Below are 18,099 nucleotides of genomic sequence, written 5' to 3'. Positions count from 1 at the left end.
ACATGCTCAGGCAGTCTAAGTCTGATGTATGTTTCCATCTTTCTCCAACGCTGCTGTCTTCTTGGAAGTTGACTGTCCCAGTAATCCAGAAAGCATCCAGAACACCAGATTGTCGGTCCCTGCAGCAGCTCAGACTGTGCATCACAAAACTGAACTTAACAAGAGTCTCTTATCCTGATTCATACTAAATACTTTAAAGACACTTTTGCTCTTTAATTTTGCTCTGATTTTGAGCAGAAGTACAGAGTTTGTGTGTGTGTGTGTGTGTGTGTGTGTGTCTAATAGATCATGACGTCCACCTGGCATGGAAATTAGGGATATGTGCTAATCAAACTGGGCAATCTTCCAAGTGGTTTGAGGCTTGCACACACACTCAAATGCTCTAAAATAGTATCTAGACAGTTGACATGTTGATAAAGCCTCTTAAGCAACTGTTTGCAGCTAACAGTCTAAATGGTTTACTGCCAGTCTTATACACTGGACAAGTAGGTGTTGGTGTAGGTGCTCACATGTCTGGTCAAATGACTGCAAAAGGTGTCATTGATTCAACATACGTCATGCTTTGAGTTATTAACTGCCTGAATGCCTGAAATCATTTATTTTTTAAAATATCTTCACACACTATGTCTGTTTCTTTATTCTAATATTTTTACCCGTCTCCATTCATGTGTTTTTTTTTTTATGTGAGCCTTGAGCGCTGAAGGACAGTAAGTGAAGATGAAAGGGATTCTGCTAAGTCACTCTCTGCAGCGCTTTTAGTAATCTGAATTTTCGCTGTGTCATTCCACACCCCAAATTTGTCATTCCACATTACGGTGACTGCCTTTCTGTTTTTCGTGTGTCTTTGTGGGTACTGGTGTGTGTGTGTGTGTGTGTGTGTGTGTGTGTGAGAGAGAGGGGAGAGGCAGGTGCACTCAACTTTCTTATGTAATTCTTGCTGCAGGGAAAGTCACCTTGGATTTTTACAGAAAGACACATTCATGACTAACAAGTGCAAAAGTACGTTTAACAAGAAATTACATTTGAATATAGCATCGAATATCTGATACACAGTGGAATCAAGAGGCATTCACAACCAAACACAAACACTTTCCACCTTCTCCCACCTTTTCTAACTTGGTCAGAGCTTTGGTCTCTTTCTTCCCTGTCCTACATACAAGCCTCTCAGCACAGAGTGAGTGTGTTTCTGAGAGGCACTGAGCAGACAGAATGCGACAGAAGCATATTTTAGAGGCTGGTTGTATGAAGGCGATGAATTGAGTCACGCTCCTGCATTTTCTGCCCCAGTAAACTTAGCCCACTTTACCCAGTGTAGAGGAGGCTTCCCAGCCTACACCATGTACAGAAATAGACACAGCTAGACGCGTACATATCTACCGTTAGTGGCTGAGTGGGTAAGAAAACATTGTTTCCTCAACACCAATTTAACAATTAACACTCTAGTAAGCAGGCGTGCTTGTCTGCCGGCAACTCTGCACAACTTTTGTGAATTACTCTAGCATGCAAACAGCTCACTCACATCTACTTAGGATCAAGACGTGCACGTAAGTCCGTATCCCCAAAGTTCACACACGATTAGGAATGTGATTTGTAGCAGCATAAGCGTTAAATGTTTGATGATATGGCTACATATTTAATCTTTACATGCCAGATCATGAGGGGAAATGGGTTATACATGATTCTACTCCCAAGGGGGAAAACTGGGATACTGGGAAAAAGGAGAAACATGGGTGGGTTAACATATTTTGTGTGTGTGTGTGTGTGTGTGTGTGTGTGTGTGTGTGTGTGTGTGTATGTATGTCTTTGTGTTTTACTAATGTTGACAGAGAATCCATAATGGATCACTGTCCTATATTCTGATAAGGACTGTCAATCGTACATCAATTAACCAACTAATTGTTAGCTTAAAACTTACTACTACAACTCATAAACTAATGCAAGTTTTCTTGTATTCTTTACAAGCTTGCCAAACATTTTTCATTCCTCAGACCTTCACCTCAGACTCATTTGTCTACATGCAGGATGCAGCTGTGCTTATAACCCTTGTAAACCTCTCAGCCCCTCATAACTACACTCTTTCTTTATAGACAATGAATCATTATGATTCGTCAGGCATGCAAACCACTTACTAACAAAGTATGAGTGCAAACAAAACGCAAAGTACAAAGAGGATGCACCTGTGCACACTATCCCACACACACATGCACACTCATAGTTGTATTTCCTTGTTCTTCTAATGAGCCAACATGACCTACTCATTCTATAAGCACGTTCTCCCAGGAGCAAAGTAAATCCAAGCCAGACTTTTGTTAGCTCCACCTCTTGCTGCAGGCATGGTACTAAGCTGCTTGTTACTGTACAGATGGGCCCCCACATCTCTGACAGGTGCACATGCTCCACCACTGCCATACAAACCAATGCAGAGCACTGGGCAGATTGTCTTTGTTAATGTGGAGAAGAGGAGGAGGAGGAGGAGGAGGAGAGCCGCTGGGCTTCAGGGAGAGAGAGACGTAATTTGAGGAGCTCATCTTTACCTCCTGACATTACTCCAGGCCATCGCTCTCATCCCTTAGGAATGTAAAAGGTATAATCACAGCATCAGTGTGTGTGCATGTGTTTATGGTTTTACATTTGATAGGTCAGCTATATGTTTTTTGGACAAACATTTAGATTTAATTTGTGTCATATCTGTTGTATCTGTCTCTGTCTCACTCTATATGTCTTGGGACAATTTGATGGAATCGATCCAGAGAGAGAGTGGGCTGACAGAGTGGGGCCAAACTGACCTCCTGGGGTCAGGGCCTTCACTGTGGTCCCCTGCTAGACAGACCAGTAACCCCACCCACCCCCTTCTCTCACCTTTGTCCTTGCTACACCTCCTTGCCTCCGCCACAGTTTGAAAAAAAGATGACAAGCAGGGCTTGATCAGTCCCAGGTTTCACTCTAAACCAAGGTCCTGTCCCTTGGTATGTACCACTTATTTACATTCAGCTCCCATTATCGCTATGGGAACAGGGGAGCTGCTGGAGTTACAAAAGGAAAGGGAAGCGGGAAAGCATAGACGATTGGGCACATGAAGTACTAGGGGGAGGATTTATTAGGGTGGGAGCATTGGGGGGTAAATCCTATGTAATTGCCCCTCCAGTAGACAGCAGGGGGAATGGGATGGCCACTCTGTCACTGACGAGACTCATAATTATTAATCAAGTGCAGCCTTTAACATATGCTTTCCTCCTTAAATGTCTTTGTCCCTTGCTGTCCTCCCCTTTTTCCATCTCATAATTTTTTCTCTTTCTTAGTTTCACTTGCGATCCTCTTTCTCTTTGTCTTTTGTCATTCATCATCTCTGTCTTGGACGGCAGGAGGAGCAGGATGAGGTCATTAATTATAAACATAACAGCTCCCCGGTCACCACACACTCTCCTACTTTTCCACCTGGTCCCTTCCATGAGCACTCATGTCTCTGAGAAAGCTGTGATGACGGATGAGAGGAACTGTGAAGTTGTCCAATAAAGCTTGCTGTTTATTGGGGCCAAACGGCCAGCATTCACACACAGCAGCAGAACAGCAGATGACTGCTCGTTAGAGCTGAAGGTCTCGGCTTATTGGCTCCATACATCAGACAGGACAAGGCAAGCTGGAGGCCAGTTGCATCTGAATCTTAAGCAATATTAGGAGCTTTTCTCCACCGGCGCTGACCTTCTTGATGCTCACTGACTAATGTGAAGAGATTCTTCTAACCAGTACTTTATTGGAGGAGCTACAGGGCACCACTTTAAATACACCCAGGACCTGCTCTTCTTTGGTAGATGCAAATGAGCTGGACATTCAAGTGCTGAGGCTCATGATTTAGGGAAGCCTTGGGCAAGGCAAAGGGAATCCCATCACACAGCACACTCTGGTGGTGAGAGTGTGAAATAGCTCACTGGTGAAAGGCTATGAGGAAGGGGTGCACGAAATAACAAAAACAATGTCTTGAGAAATATCTGATCTGTGTGAAAGTTGTTTACATCAATGTCAACACATAAAAATATTGACATGTGTAGAACTGTAATATGTGATAGAAGGAAAATGCAATAAGTACACTTTACACAGCATGTGATGCATGTAAATGAAGTATGTAAAAAAGTGTTGAATGTCAATGTTTAGAAATGCAGTTGTTGTGTTGACATCTGCACATATGTCATTGTAGACATAGCAAATTAAAGCAGTCATTTCCCAAATGAAAACAGAAACCTACACTGACTATATAAACATGCATATTTCAAATCAGGTGTGTTAGATGACTACAGAGTATGCAGCAAACAACAACAGCTGTTGCCGAAAACCAGACATATCCACACACAAACACCTCTAGACACGTATTAATGGCCTTAACTGCGATGGCAGATGCTCGCATCTGTTTGGAATAAAACTCACATGAGAGTACCGGCACGCACACACTCACACACAGGGGTGACTTATAAATCTGACACACGTCACGTTTAATTGTTCTAACAAGCGGTAATGAGAGCATCGAGGGTCAGCAAGACACTTTAGGATGATGTAAGTATTCCTTTGGGGGGGACGGATGAACATCAATCTGGCAACCTTGATTTCATATTTGGGTTTAATTCAGTGTAATGGCAGCTGTCTACACATGGGAGAAGGCTGGTAGTAGAGTACCTGGCAACCACTGCACAGCGTTTGTAACTAAAGACCTAAATTGGATAAACACACAGCACTTTGACAATAGAGTGAGACAAAGGGAAGAAAAACGTGAGCTTCAAATGACAGAAAATCTAAGATTTGACTCCCTAAAGTACTAACTAAAACCTAGTTGAGGAAATGACCCCCTATCTGCGCACACATTCTATTTAGAAGCAACCCCCAGGTGACCCCCCATTATTAAAAGCGTGCTCCTCATTGCTGCATTTCCTTGAAAAGAACCGATCACTAAAGCCGGATGGGATTGCTAAACTGCCTTTGGTGTCATGGACTACTTCTTCAGAAAATCAAGACTAAAGATTCTCCTCCCCCTCTGAGTATAATGTGCCACTCTGAACAGATTTGTTCCTTCTTCATCCTGGCATCTTCACCATCAGCATCTCTCATTCTATTGCCCCCTTTTTCCTATCCATCCATTCATCTATCCATCCTTTCTTCCAGTTGCTCTGAGCATGGTATCCTCAGCCTTGCAGTGACAAGCCAACATCAATACAGCTGCCTGGTGGCAGCATATGGGTCCATATGTGGATGTTATGGAGCATACAAATTGACCAGTGTACACATCTGTATTTATGTAGGGGAAAGTGTTCGATGGCTTTTTTCTCCTTGAGCAGTCATCTTTGTAAATCATGGATTAGACATTAGCATTAGAGCATAAAAAATGCAAATGTGAAATCTGTGCATGCTATTTGCATTGAAGACTGTTAAACTGAAATGATTGCACTCTGAAAGAACAATCTAGGCAAAAATGAAATATTTAAAAAAATATCTGCAAAATGATACAGTGTATACAGCCTCCTCCGATACAGTAAGGTCATAATATATGTGAAGGTCCATGTGATCAACCCTAAATGGGTGCCCCAGCCAACCAGCAGTATTCACCAACGGCTTCCTACCTGCTACTTTGCAAATTACACTCAAAGGAGCACTGAGGACAGAAGCCAGAAACATCACAGCCAAGGATTAGACTTGTGTCCCTGTGGCAGTAGTGAGGGGAGTGATTTTCCTTTGCAACATCTGGCGCCCCAGGGTGCGTTTGAAACAGAAAAGAGCCAGTATCTCTCACTGCATGCGAATAGGTCAGAGCTGGAACAGCACAGTTGCTGTTGGAGACCAACAGTGAGTATTACATGTAGCTATGTTTTTTATGAGTGCATTTTTCTGCTGATACAGATGTACTTAGCGCCTCAGAGGTTCACAATACATGCTGTTCTGCTCCCTTACCTACAACCATACACCTCTCCTGCTGAGTTGACACCAGTCCAGTCCCAGGGGAAGATGTATGGGGATGGAGGCAGGATAGCTTAAAAGAGGGGAGAAATGGGCTAGAAGGTGGGTCTCTGGTGGGGGCAAGGTAAAAATGGTGGAATGAAGAGTAGAGGAAATGCTTAAGCGCATGTGACTAAGTGAGATAAGAGAATAATGGGCGATGGTGGGTGAGGGGAAGAAGGAAACTCCTATTTCCAGTGTATGTATCTGTATATGTGAATGCGTAAAATAGTCTGTGCTACTTGGATCTACTGATAGAGTGATGTATGATACCTGTTCAATGCAGGGTCACACTTTGTAGCAGGGGTGACACTACTAATCGGCTGCTCGTTCATCAAAGGTGTGTGTGTGTGTGTGTGTGTGTGTGTGTGTGTGTGTGTGTGTGTGTGTGTGTGTGTGTGTGTACGCTAGTGATTACATTCCAATATAGGAAAGTGTAATTGCCATTCTGATTCTCTAAAGGCTAAAAGCAGTGAGGGGTATGATCTCATGGGACTATCCATTCTATGCAATTACACAGATACAGTTAATATATATAATAGGACTGCTGGAGGCTCCTCAATCTAAAGTGCATGGTTTAAACACTGACACACAGATTCAAATGCATTTAATTCAAGTATGGCTTCACTGTGAAATTTTCATTACAATACTCTGTGTTTTCTTGTATCTTCTACCTATCTTTTTGGACACTTCAATAATTTCCCCTCCCATCTTTCAATTGCCTTTCTTGGAAACAATTTCAAAAAATGCCTGTAGAGTGATGGCAGCCAATGAAGTGGAAAATCTGCACCCTGTGTTTCCATGACAACACCTAACATTAAGTGCATCGCTGGTTTGCTTCTTCAGCTGCTCGACTGCACCCTTGATTGATCTCATCGTTCGGGTCTCTTCAAGGGGACAAGAGCACATTTGACATGCTTGACACAGCAGGGCTCGTTCACACGCACAGACGCACGATCAGAGATGGCGCATGTGCCTCATCTTCAAACAGTGGAGATGTAAGGCGGAGGGAAAGAGCTCTAAACAGGGAACTGTGGGAGGATCTTGTTCTATCTACAAGGTATCCCACTGATCTCACATGGCAACAGCTCTGCTTGTCTTTATCTCTGTCTGCCTCTTTGTATGTCATCAATGCATAGATTTATGTCCCATTGGACACGTCTCTTACGTCACCTTTAACATTTTCCTTGTACTTAAGCTAATAAAGCTAATGCAAATTGTTGGCAATGATTTGCACAGGTACAGGTAACATCAATTTCACCTAATGATTACAGTAATTACTCAAACCAAATCATTCATTTAACCAATTTTTTAGCACAAAAAGATATATGATGAAAGAAAAATATGAAATGTATTTATTTTTTGTTTAAATTACATCATATTGCATATATAGACAACATTTTAAACTATTCTCCTGTTCCTAATGAAGATTGTCATTGACAGTGCACATGGTAGTCTACTAGGATGACAGCTGGGAGATGAGGCGCCATGTCCAATGTGTGTATGTGTGTGTTTGTTTGCATATGCCCCATGTGGTTCCAGCCACCAGACATCCCCCTCTCTGCTTATTACTTTGGCCTTTAAATGCTGCCAACCAACCTGCTGTGCGTTTAGTGTGTGTGTTTTTGTGTGTGTGTGTGTGTGTGTGTGTCTGAGTGTGTGTGTGGGTCGCCAAAGGCAGTTCCACCTTGTCCTGCAAATCCAAACCCCACCAGCCCTGCCTTTCTCTCCTAATTATTTTCATCCAAGCAGCGAGGCGGTTGGCTTCAGGGATGTGGGTCTGGTCACTTCCCTTTTGGCTGTGTTGTCCTCTCCATGCCACCCTGACCTTAACCATCCTGACAGCCGCCTGCCTGCTAATGAACCAGGTGGATGAATGGGTGGAGGGGGCAAAGGAAAGAAAAGAGAAGGGGCAATGGGGGTGGGGCTGTGAGTTAGGCAGATGTCAAGTTGCAGTTTGTGATGATTTGCATGTACTGAAGTGTTTCACAGGAACTAATGCAACAAGACAGAAGAAAGGGAGAAGCATATATGTGTGTGTGTGTGTGTGTATTGTTTGTGGTCATCCCTTAAAAGAATAAATATGTGTTTGTGGGTGAGTGTACATGTGTGTCCAAGGCTATGATCATTTCTGTAATGGCTCCATCTGTCACAGACAGCACGACATACACACATACATACACACACACACACACACACACACACACACACACACACACACACACACATACACACACACACGTATGAGCATTGAGAGGAAGAGGAAGGAGGCAAGAAATGAGAGAGGCTGTGACACTGCCATATCCAGGACAGGAGTGAGAGAGTAAGAGGAAGGAAGGAAGAGCAGAGTGTTTGTGATTAGACTGATAGCACATTGACAGGGATAATCTCTTGATAACTACTCCCTATTGATCCACAACACACAGGAGAAGTTGACTGGTGACCTCACATGGACACACACACACACACACACACACACACACACACACACACACACACATACTAATGTGGGTACAAGAGGTCCTATAGAACAGCACACACTTTCATGAGAGGAAGAATTATATGAAGCTAGAGCTCCTTGTTCCACTAACCTACATTCATATATTACATACAACTGGGGATACCAACACGGAACTTGATCTTTCCCTTTTAGAGTCAGTGCGTGTGTCAGTCTATCTAGGCCTATGTGGATCTGTCCTTCCCTCCAGTCTTTGCAATGATAAGACAAGAAGAGTGTCCAGGAGAGAGAGTGGATAATGTCTGAGTGAGTCAGTAATGTCCTAACTGAAATAACTGCAACATTGAGAGTCAATGCAACAATGAGCATTTAACGACACTGAAGATAATAAGTTGGCTGCTTCTTTCAGATTCCCTCTAGATTACTTTGCTCGCTATATTCATACTCTCTGTGTTCGCGTTGACCTTTTTTTCTGTAGTATGTAACTACAAAAGGCAACACAGACACATAATACTCACTGATGCCTATTTTATTTCATTTTGCTGCTTCACTGCCCATTACTGTCACCCTAAATAAAGAAACAGAAAGGAAGAGCGATATAGAGCGCAGTGGAGAAACAATAGAAGCTGGAGTGAGGTAGAAGAAAGGGGGCTTTGTGGTAGTACCAGAACAACTCATATAAAGTCCACTAAATAGCCTACACAGCTATCTCAGCACAATTTTCCCATATTGGAGAGCTGGGGGATTTAGAATGATTTGGCTGGTTCTTAGGGGCTATTGCTATTCTTTGTCTGTTATCTTGGGGTTGAGGTCACCTTTTGTGCATCCCTGAAGTAAGAAATACAGGCACAGTTCCCTACAAAGACAAAATGATATTGATGTTTCCTTCTTTTTTCTCTTTTGACATGAGAAAGGGTTTGGTTTGATATGAGCAAATAAATCACATCATATTACCTATACACAGGTATCACTGGTGTACTGCCAACACTTCAAGGCAGAGGATAATATTTGAAGAATTTTTCCCCAAATTTACCACAAATGCAACCCTGCTCTGTGGCTGCGAGTGCACACTGCTCCACTTCCCCACAGAAACACTGCTCCGCTTCTAATATGTAGACACATTTTGTATATTAGGGGCTTGTTTCCCTCCTTCTCTTTTTCATCATTGCTGCTGGATACAAGTAAACAGAGAGATACGTTAAAAAATATTTATTTTAAAAAAATCACATATCAAAGGTTGCTGTTTTCACTAGATTCTTCCTTTTATCGCTGAGGGTGAGAAAAAAACACATTAAAGTGAGATTATGCAGTGTAAACTTTGAGAGACTCCTGCACCGGCTCATCATGCTGTGATTCATTCATGTAAACCTACTAAAGTGACTTTGATGACACAACTGAGATACACACGTTGACTTTGGGGCATGTGAAGCTCAATGTGGCTGATGAAGATAAATGCAAAAGTCATCTAGTCACTGAAAATGATTCCCACCGCTCTCGGGCAAATCTGGCCAGGGTGGCAGACAGCACAGATATAGCAGGCTTGATTCCATGCCATATCTTTGAAGCCAAGTCTATCTCTAAACAGCCCGCTAACACTCCTCTTTGGATTAGTTCACGGGCCAATCTGCAAATACCAATTACAGCACTCATATTAACTGCCAGAGACACAGCGAGGGGTAGACAGACAGACAGACAGACAGACGGGTAGGTGGGCAGACACACAAGACAGAGGAGAAAGAAAAGAGAAAGGCATTGTTTGGCTTAAATGCAAAAAGTGTGTGGAGCTGACTGCACAAGGGCAAAGAAAAAAGGGATTCAAATGACGATGAAATGAAGAGAAGAACAAGGGCAAGTTGTAAAGGTGAGGGAGGAGAGGTGAGCAGATGGGTGTACTCGTGTGTGACAGCACCAGCAGGTCCTCCCAGTGACTTAAACCTTTCATCATCCTTACAAGACAAGACTGGTATGGGGGTCACTATATGGTTTTCAGCCAGGCCTATGGAAATGATAAATTAGACTATAAAATATGTAAAACTGGTGGAGGCTACATCTACATTTTTGGTTGTGTAGGGTTAGGGTTAGGGTTAGGGTTACCAACTGATGATAAAACAGGGAGGAAGGGAGGGAGTAACGTATTAGAGAGCACCAGGATGCTTAAGCATCTCTGTCCTCTGGAAGCAGAAAGAAGATAGAGTATAAAATATAGAGTGAAAAAGAGTTCTAAGCTGCAAATCTTGTTATATTAGTCACTGTATTTTATGCTACTCTTGTTCTTGTGATGTGTACCTGTAAGAAATTATCACAAAATCATGAATATTATTAAAAACCCTCACAGCTAACTCATCCTCTCTTACACACACACATTAACTCTCACTATAATATATCTCAAACATAAAATCCTGACCGGAATAAACAGGTTTTCATCTCATGTATCAACGGGGAGGGAGACGCCAATCAGAGTCCATTACCATCCACACAATCGTGCTGGATGTCACATGCAGGCACATGGCTACAGACAAATAACATAGTGTGTTCTGACACAAACACACAGGCACACACATAATTATCTTCTTTCATTAGCCTTTTCTGTGTGGTACAGATGCAGACAGATGCTGTGGGTCTGAGCACAGTGTTCTTGGAGACATTAATCTAAATGGACCCATGTGAGACAAAGCTATCCAACACAGAAAGTCATGTATAACAAGAACAATAGTGAATCGCCACTTTCAGACATCACTGTACACACTGCAGTCAGTTCCTTCCTTGCACCTCTTTCTCCACTCCCTCTCTTTCTATCCTAAATCAAAAAGCCAGTGGTTTGTACTGATGGGAGATAGGCACCACTCTGAAACACTGAGTCATTCTTTCAAAGCAACCCCTTGTTAATGTGGACACACACACACACACACACACACACACACACACACACACACACACACACGCACACACACACACACAAACTATTTAAATTTTCTGCAGGGCTGAAACATATTTATATACTATCTAAGCCCTCCGGTGTCTCCCACACTCTCCCAGCATTCTGCCTATCACCCCTAGCAACTCCAGCAGCTTGGAAACTTCTAAGCTCGAGTTAGAGCATCACCACGGCGACAGAGGCATGGACTGATTAATTTCAGCAGTCCAGCAGCTTGTAAGACATATTATCTGCCTATAAGTGCCATTCCAGTGACAGATTCCTGCGGAGGAAACAGTAGTTGGGATACTTTGTAATCCCCATGGTAACCTACCCGCGTCCTCATTGGAGACAGCAGTCCCTCCATGACTGATTGGGTTGGTTTCGGTGGGCTTGGGTCCCCTCAGCTGTGTAAGTGTATTATCCCAGTCCGCAAATAGATCCTGTTAGAAACGCTGTCTCATCCTCAGAGTGAACATCTCCTCTACGACGGAGCTCCCTACCCACCCAGAGAGCCCAGCGCACTGACAGGAACACAGAGAGAGTATGTGTGTGCCTGTGTGTGTGTGTGTGTATGTCTGTGACACACACACATACACACACATGCAGTCGGGAGCAGGAGGAGAGAGGGCAGTGCCAAACTCCTAATGCTTCTCCTCCTTCCGCCGACCTGTCAGTTGGTGTGTAATCTTCCCCTACAAAACACTGTGGTTTCAGTGTGCAATGTCCAAGCAAGGTCTCTCTCTCTCTCTCCCTCCCTCCCTCTCTCTCTCTCTCTCTCTCTCTCTCTCTGTCCCCTTCTCTCTCACTCTCCCTCACTGCCTCCGGCTACATTTGTTCCCTTCAATGTGGCAAATGATTGCAGGTCTTTTTTTTTCATGGTACAGCTCTCCTGCTTGTACTCTGCTCACTGCCCCCCCCTCTCCCTCTCCCTTCTCAGCTTCTCGTAATGCTTCTTTTTCCATCCTCCTGCTCATTGTCAACTCCTTGTTCCCGCCCAAGCCCCAAGCTGGGGGTCAAGCAAAATGTACATTTATAGTGTGTGTGTGTGTGTATGTGTGGGAGAGAGACGGAGAAAGAAAGAGAAGGAAGAGAAAGAAACATAGAAAAAAGAGAAGAGGGCACTCTCGGGCCACCATTGTCCCTCCAGACAATAGTGGCTTTAATCTCCTAGCAACCTGATCACCCTCTATTCTCTTAATAGACAAGGCATGAGTCACCCTCTCAAACACACAAATACACACAAACCATGTCCCTCCTCTCCAAACATACCCACGCTCACATGACTATAGCTGCACGATAACCAACTGTAATTATTCATAACTTGTGACAGGTCATCTGGCATATTGTAGACTCATCTGATGGCATATACTTGTTGTTCAGTAAAGATTTCTGGCGTGTTCTATGTAATAAAACTGCCATTAAAAACAAACCAGCACATGAAGGGTAATATGGATAACACTAGATATGCAAATTTGTGTGTCTGTTTGTGTTAAGTGTGTGTTGATAGTCTTCCTTTAAGTGGATGAAAGCACGGACAAATCATCACCTATGCTCCAAGCAGCATCTCGTCGTTGCCATGGCAACAATGTCTGTTAGAGTGGGAGCACAACGAAGCAGTGAGACCATAAAAAACGAAATAAATAAATAAAATCAATGCATTCCCGTGCCTGTTGCCTTTCTCGGCCGTAGCAGTTAGATGTGACTATGTTAACACGTTATGGTGTCATGCCTGAACTGCATGACACCATAACAGCAAGTGAAGTGCACTCTCTCTCGCTCCCTTTCTCTATCAATTATTTTTAGCCTGGCTGCTCTGTATTGACCCACATAAGGTGGACAAAAAAAGCATAAAATTAATTAAATTAACCACAATGGACATATTGCTAAGGGGCCCTCATTATTTTCTGTGCACCAGATTCCATAGTTTTATCCATGCCATTATCAAGACAACATAATTAAATAAAAAAATTAAAAAAGGTTCTGGTAATGTCTAGTACAGTCAGGTGAATTTTGATTCTTATCTTCTTGGATTCTGATGATCCAAAAACTCTATTTTAATAATAATATTAGTTAATGATATTGTGTTGATTGAGTGAAAATGACAAAATTCAACCATGCACAGTGCACACGAGTTAGACATTTCATGTATTCCACATGTCAACCAACCAAAACACTAGCACAACTATATAACATTCAAACCACTGCTTGGATGAAGAAAGTATTCATACATTTGTGATAAAGATGGGTTTTCCCGGTACTAACAGTGCAGCAAAGAGGTTGTTCCGATCCTGACACCAAGAACTTAGACAGAGCTACAACATTAGCTTCATGAATAATGGTGGATCCACTGGTCACTGGATCACTTGTGAGCATTAAAGCAGGAGTTAAAAGAATTAATCCATACATTAAACCTTTTTTTTAAAGATTTTGTTGGCATAGACACCTTCATTAAGCAGTACACAGACAGGAAACATGGGAGAGAGAGGGGGGGGGGGTGAGCAAAGGACCTCCGATAGGGATTTGAACTGGGGTCGGCTGCGTTTTGGCATGCGCTCTAACCACTCGACCACCTGCGCGTCCCAATACATTAAACTTAATCAAACCACATTCACTTATCTGTTGCTATTTTCCACAAAAAACATAAATGGTTCTGATAATGATTTGGTGGTAGAGTGTGTGCGTGTAACATATATCTGAATCTCCACAGCTGGTGGTCAGTGGTCTGCTGATTGACTCGTGCTGACAAGCTGAAAATGTACGGAGATTGTTAGACCGTCACATAACTACTGCACAGATGAAAAGGCACATAGACTAGAACCTGCTGTCACATAACAGCCTTGATTGCAGGCTGGCCTGCATGACACAGACATCTTAGCGCAACGATGTGTGGACAAGATCAATAACATTCAACCTGCAGGTGGCACGGCAACTGTGCAGCTAAGGCAGCGTCAAATTGCAAAATTGATGTTGAATCAGCATGTCAGGACGTCTTCAAAAAATGTACAGAATGCTACATAACACATTTGCATTTCCTCTCCTCAAATTGAAACATGGGAACTCTCCCATGCACACACACACACACACACACACACACACACACACACACACACACACACACACACACACACACAATAGTCACAAACATGAATGTATGCTATACAAACAAGAAACACTGTTCAGTATCCCAGGAGGTGAAATTTGATTCAATATTCACAATCATAGAAGTAATTAACATCTAATTAAACTGAACCTCCATTAATAGAGTTCATAGTCATGTATTTCATTTAAACAGCACATTCAAACAGGACATTTCCCATAGGACAACATTCTTTGGTCCACTTCACATCAGACAATTTACCACTTCACACAAAACATTGCCATTAGACCATATGATTGCATCACATACATACACACAAATATCAAAGACACAACACACACACACACACGCACAGGTGCACACTATATCAACGCCTAATTCTCTGACACACACTTATTGATGATGAAAAAATTGGATAAGTGCCGCAGAGGTTTCTATAGGGAAGCAATGGGCAGAGCTCAAATCTCATTATTTAGCTGACCTCTGACCTTGGAGCAGTCATGGACTCATAGTAGTGTCCTAAATGTAGAATATAAATAAGCCTAGAGCACTTTTATCCCTCACAATTCCCAGAATGCCATTTCAGATTTTTCTCCACACCAGTGCCTCATTTATTCCATGTCATATTGTCATCGCTCTGTTCTTATTGTAAGCTGAATATATATTACTACTTTAGCTCAGCTTAACAACATGTTTATGGGAAAGATGATGACTTCAGGAAGAGCAGAAACATTATTTTATGGTGAAGCAAGGTTGAAAATTTTTTTTTTTCTCCACCAGGTTAGATGTGAATGTGTCTGATAAGTCTCAGTGACATCCTGCCCCATATATCACTATTGCACATTACTGCTGACAGCGAATGTTAACCTGTCAGCAAATCCCACATGTGCACACACCTCGTCCCTGCCCCCAACTCTTCCCAACCACCATTAAACCTGCACATAGCCATACATAAAGAAGAAAATGGGTGGATGGGATATAGGGGGTGATCACACAATCACAGGACAATACTGCACAGTGCAGTGCACATTGCAATATACTGCACATTGCCCTTAAATCCATCGCCACCCCCCCCACCCCTGTCTCCCCATCCCCCTTCACCCATTCCCTCTCCTCCTCCTCCTCCTCCTCCTCCTCCTCCTCCTCAATTACTGTCGCCACAGCTGGACCCAAAAATGAATCCCTTGTGAGTTTTCTCCATCACACATATGTGAAATGACACACCTTAGCCACGGTGTATTGATTTATCGATTTGTAGTTTTTGTTTCTTCTTATCTTTTTATTTTTGCTGCATTTAATTGTTGGTACAATACTATCTGGTGCACACAGCCAAATGTAAATGTTACTATAAAAAAGCAACATTTGAACTGAGCACACAGACAGAATCCCATATGTGAAAATAGTGTGTAATTTTCTCTGGCTGTTTGTGTTACTACTAGAGCTGCAATTACACTGTAAAAAGCAGACATCCAATGGGCTGAGGTAATTAGCTGCTGCTAAACAGACTGTAACTTCAAGGGGGAAACAAAGGAATTAATTGCAATGATTATCAATTAAACTACATCACAGCAAGAAAAGAAGCATTAGAGGTTCTCTTCGTTTCTGTTAGAGGCACTCCAACTCCACGCTTCAACCTGATGTCTCTTTGTCTTTTAATCTGTTGTCCCATCTGCCATTGCGGCCGCTCCAATATTCTGCAGCTTGTTTCGCCAGACACAATTTTTTAGTTTATTTTGTTTTCTTTTTGATATTTAGTAGTGTAATCTTGTCTAGGGAATATAAACTTTTGTGCGCGTGGTTCAAAACAAGACTGGATCAATGTGAATGAAAAGCGTACCTGGTCCAACAACCCAGGTGACGAAATTGAATCAGAGCATTGTGGAGTGTTACAGTGAGGAAGAGAGGAAGAAAAAAGGAAAAAGAGGGAAGTCATATTCATCGCTATTCACTGTGTGAGCCCAGTCGTCTGGCTGGGAATAGAGGGACCCATAAGTCAATGTGCACCCTGTCACAGCATTACAGCTAAATCAATGCCACTAGAGAGGGAACTGCTGCTGTCTCTCATATGCCGGACTGGGACTTCTTCTCTGCACAGACCAATAGCATCGACTCTGGAGGGAGTTGAGAAACAAGATGTGTGCCTGTTAACAATCACTGTCAATAGTCTGATGGAGAAGCAGATAGACTGGAACGTGCTGCTGCAGGTTTGGCATGTTGGGCCACACATTTCAGTTGGCAGCATCTGTGTTTCACTGTTATGGAAAGGCACAATAATTAATGGGTGGTCTACTATCTACTACTATCTTTTATTTCAGCATTCAGATTAAGACATTTCAGAAGGCAAAGAGGCAATCCACTAATTCCACAAATTAATATTGACAGATCTATGTGGTGTGTATCTGTGGGATTAAAGTAGTAAGCCCAAGAGAGGGTTAATTACAGTTTAAATCAATTAGACACATTATCATAATTAAATATTAAAAATCCTCATTCCTGGTGCAGACTTGAGGTAAGCTGCTGTACATTAGACGTGTTAATCCAGGAATTACTCAAGCAGTGATATCTTAAAAACTCCTCATACACTCATACTGTACATCTGAGGACTGAGAGAGGTCTGAGGCTGCTCCAGAAGCTTTCAATAAGATTTTTGCACAATTGGTTACTGCTGCTTGGTGTCGGACTCACGGCCAAGGTTAGAGATTTACTATGATATATTGGAGTGTGAAAATACTTTAGCCTGTTCTCGGAGCCAAGGGTCCTGGCCATGTTTGAGTGAGCTGGGGCTGATTGTTGCCAGAGGGAATTTGTCTGACATCCCATCTAAAGTTCATTAAACTGCAATCCCTAGAAACATGCTGCACATGCTCATTGATATGCCCATGCACACACTCACAAGCACACATACACACACACACACACACACACACACACACGCACACACGCACATGCACACGCACGCACACAGACACACACACACACACACACACACACACACAGAAAATGTCCTCCACCAATATGCACTTAGATATATACATTTGCTATGTGCAGCTGCCCTCACTGGCCTGCAGTCCTGGGAGGTAGTCAAAGGGAGAGGAGGGAAAGACCCTCTTCTCTCACACCTTGCCACAGCTCAGAGGGAGGAACATCTTATCTCACTACTGCAGAGAGACAGAGAATTAGAGAGGGAAAAAGATGGATGGGTTAGGGTAATGTGAGCAGGGTTTTGCAGAAGAAGGACATAAGGGATTGAGAAGAGAGTGGGCAAGAGAGAATAATAGTGATAGCTATGGAAAGGAGGAGAGAGAGAATATTTAATTAATGTCATTTACATAACTTTCATCCTCTGGAGGAACAGACTTTGTGCACCCACTGATTAGAAATGTGTTGTTTTAGCCAGATTTAATTAAAAAACGGACTATATTTAGGTCTTTTCCATTAGAATGCATTTTTATAGCAGCTAAGATGTATAAAATCATCTATTCATTGCATGCATTGACGGATAATAGTGCAATAAAATATTTTGCCCTTATTTAAATGCACATTTTGTGTGAGGAGGAAAAAAGGGAATTGGCTTTATTCATCGTGAGCCACGGTGTAAGTGTGCCCGATGCTATGAAGTCACTCCAGAATGGTATCCTAGCAACTGTTGTC

The sequence above is a fragment of the Scomber japonicus genome, chromosome 5 (genome assembly GCF_027409825.1).
Source record: "Scomber japonicus isolate fScoJap1 chromosome 5, fScoJap1.pri, whole genome shotgun sequence".
Taxonomy (NCBI): Eukaryota; Metazoa; Chordata; class Actinopteri; order Scombriformes; family Scombridae; genus Scomber; species Scomber japonicus.
The sequence above is the reverse complement of the archived record's forward strand: the minus strand, read 5'-3'. Positions refer to the sequence as shown.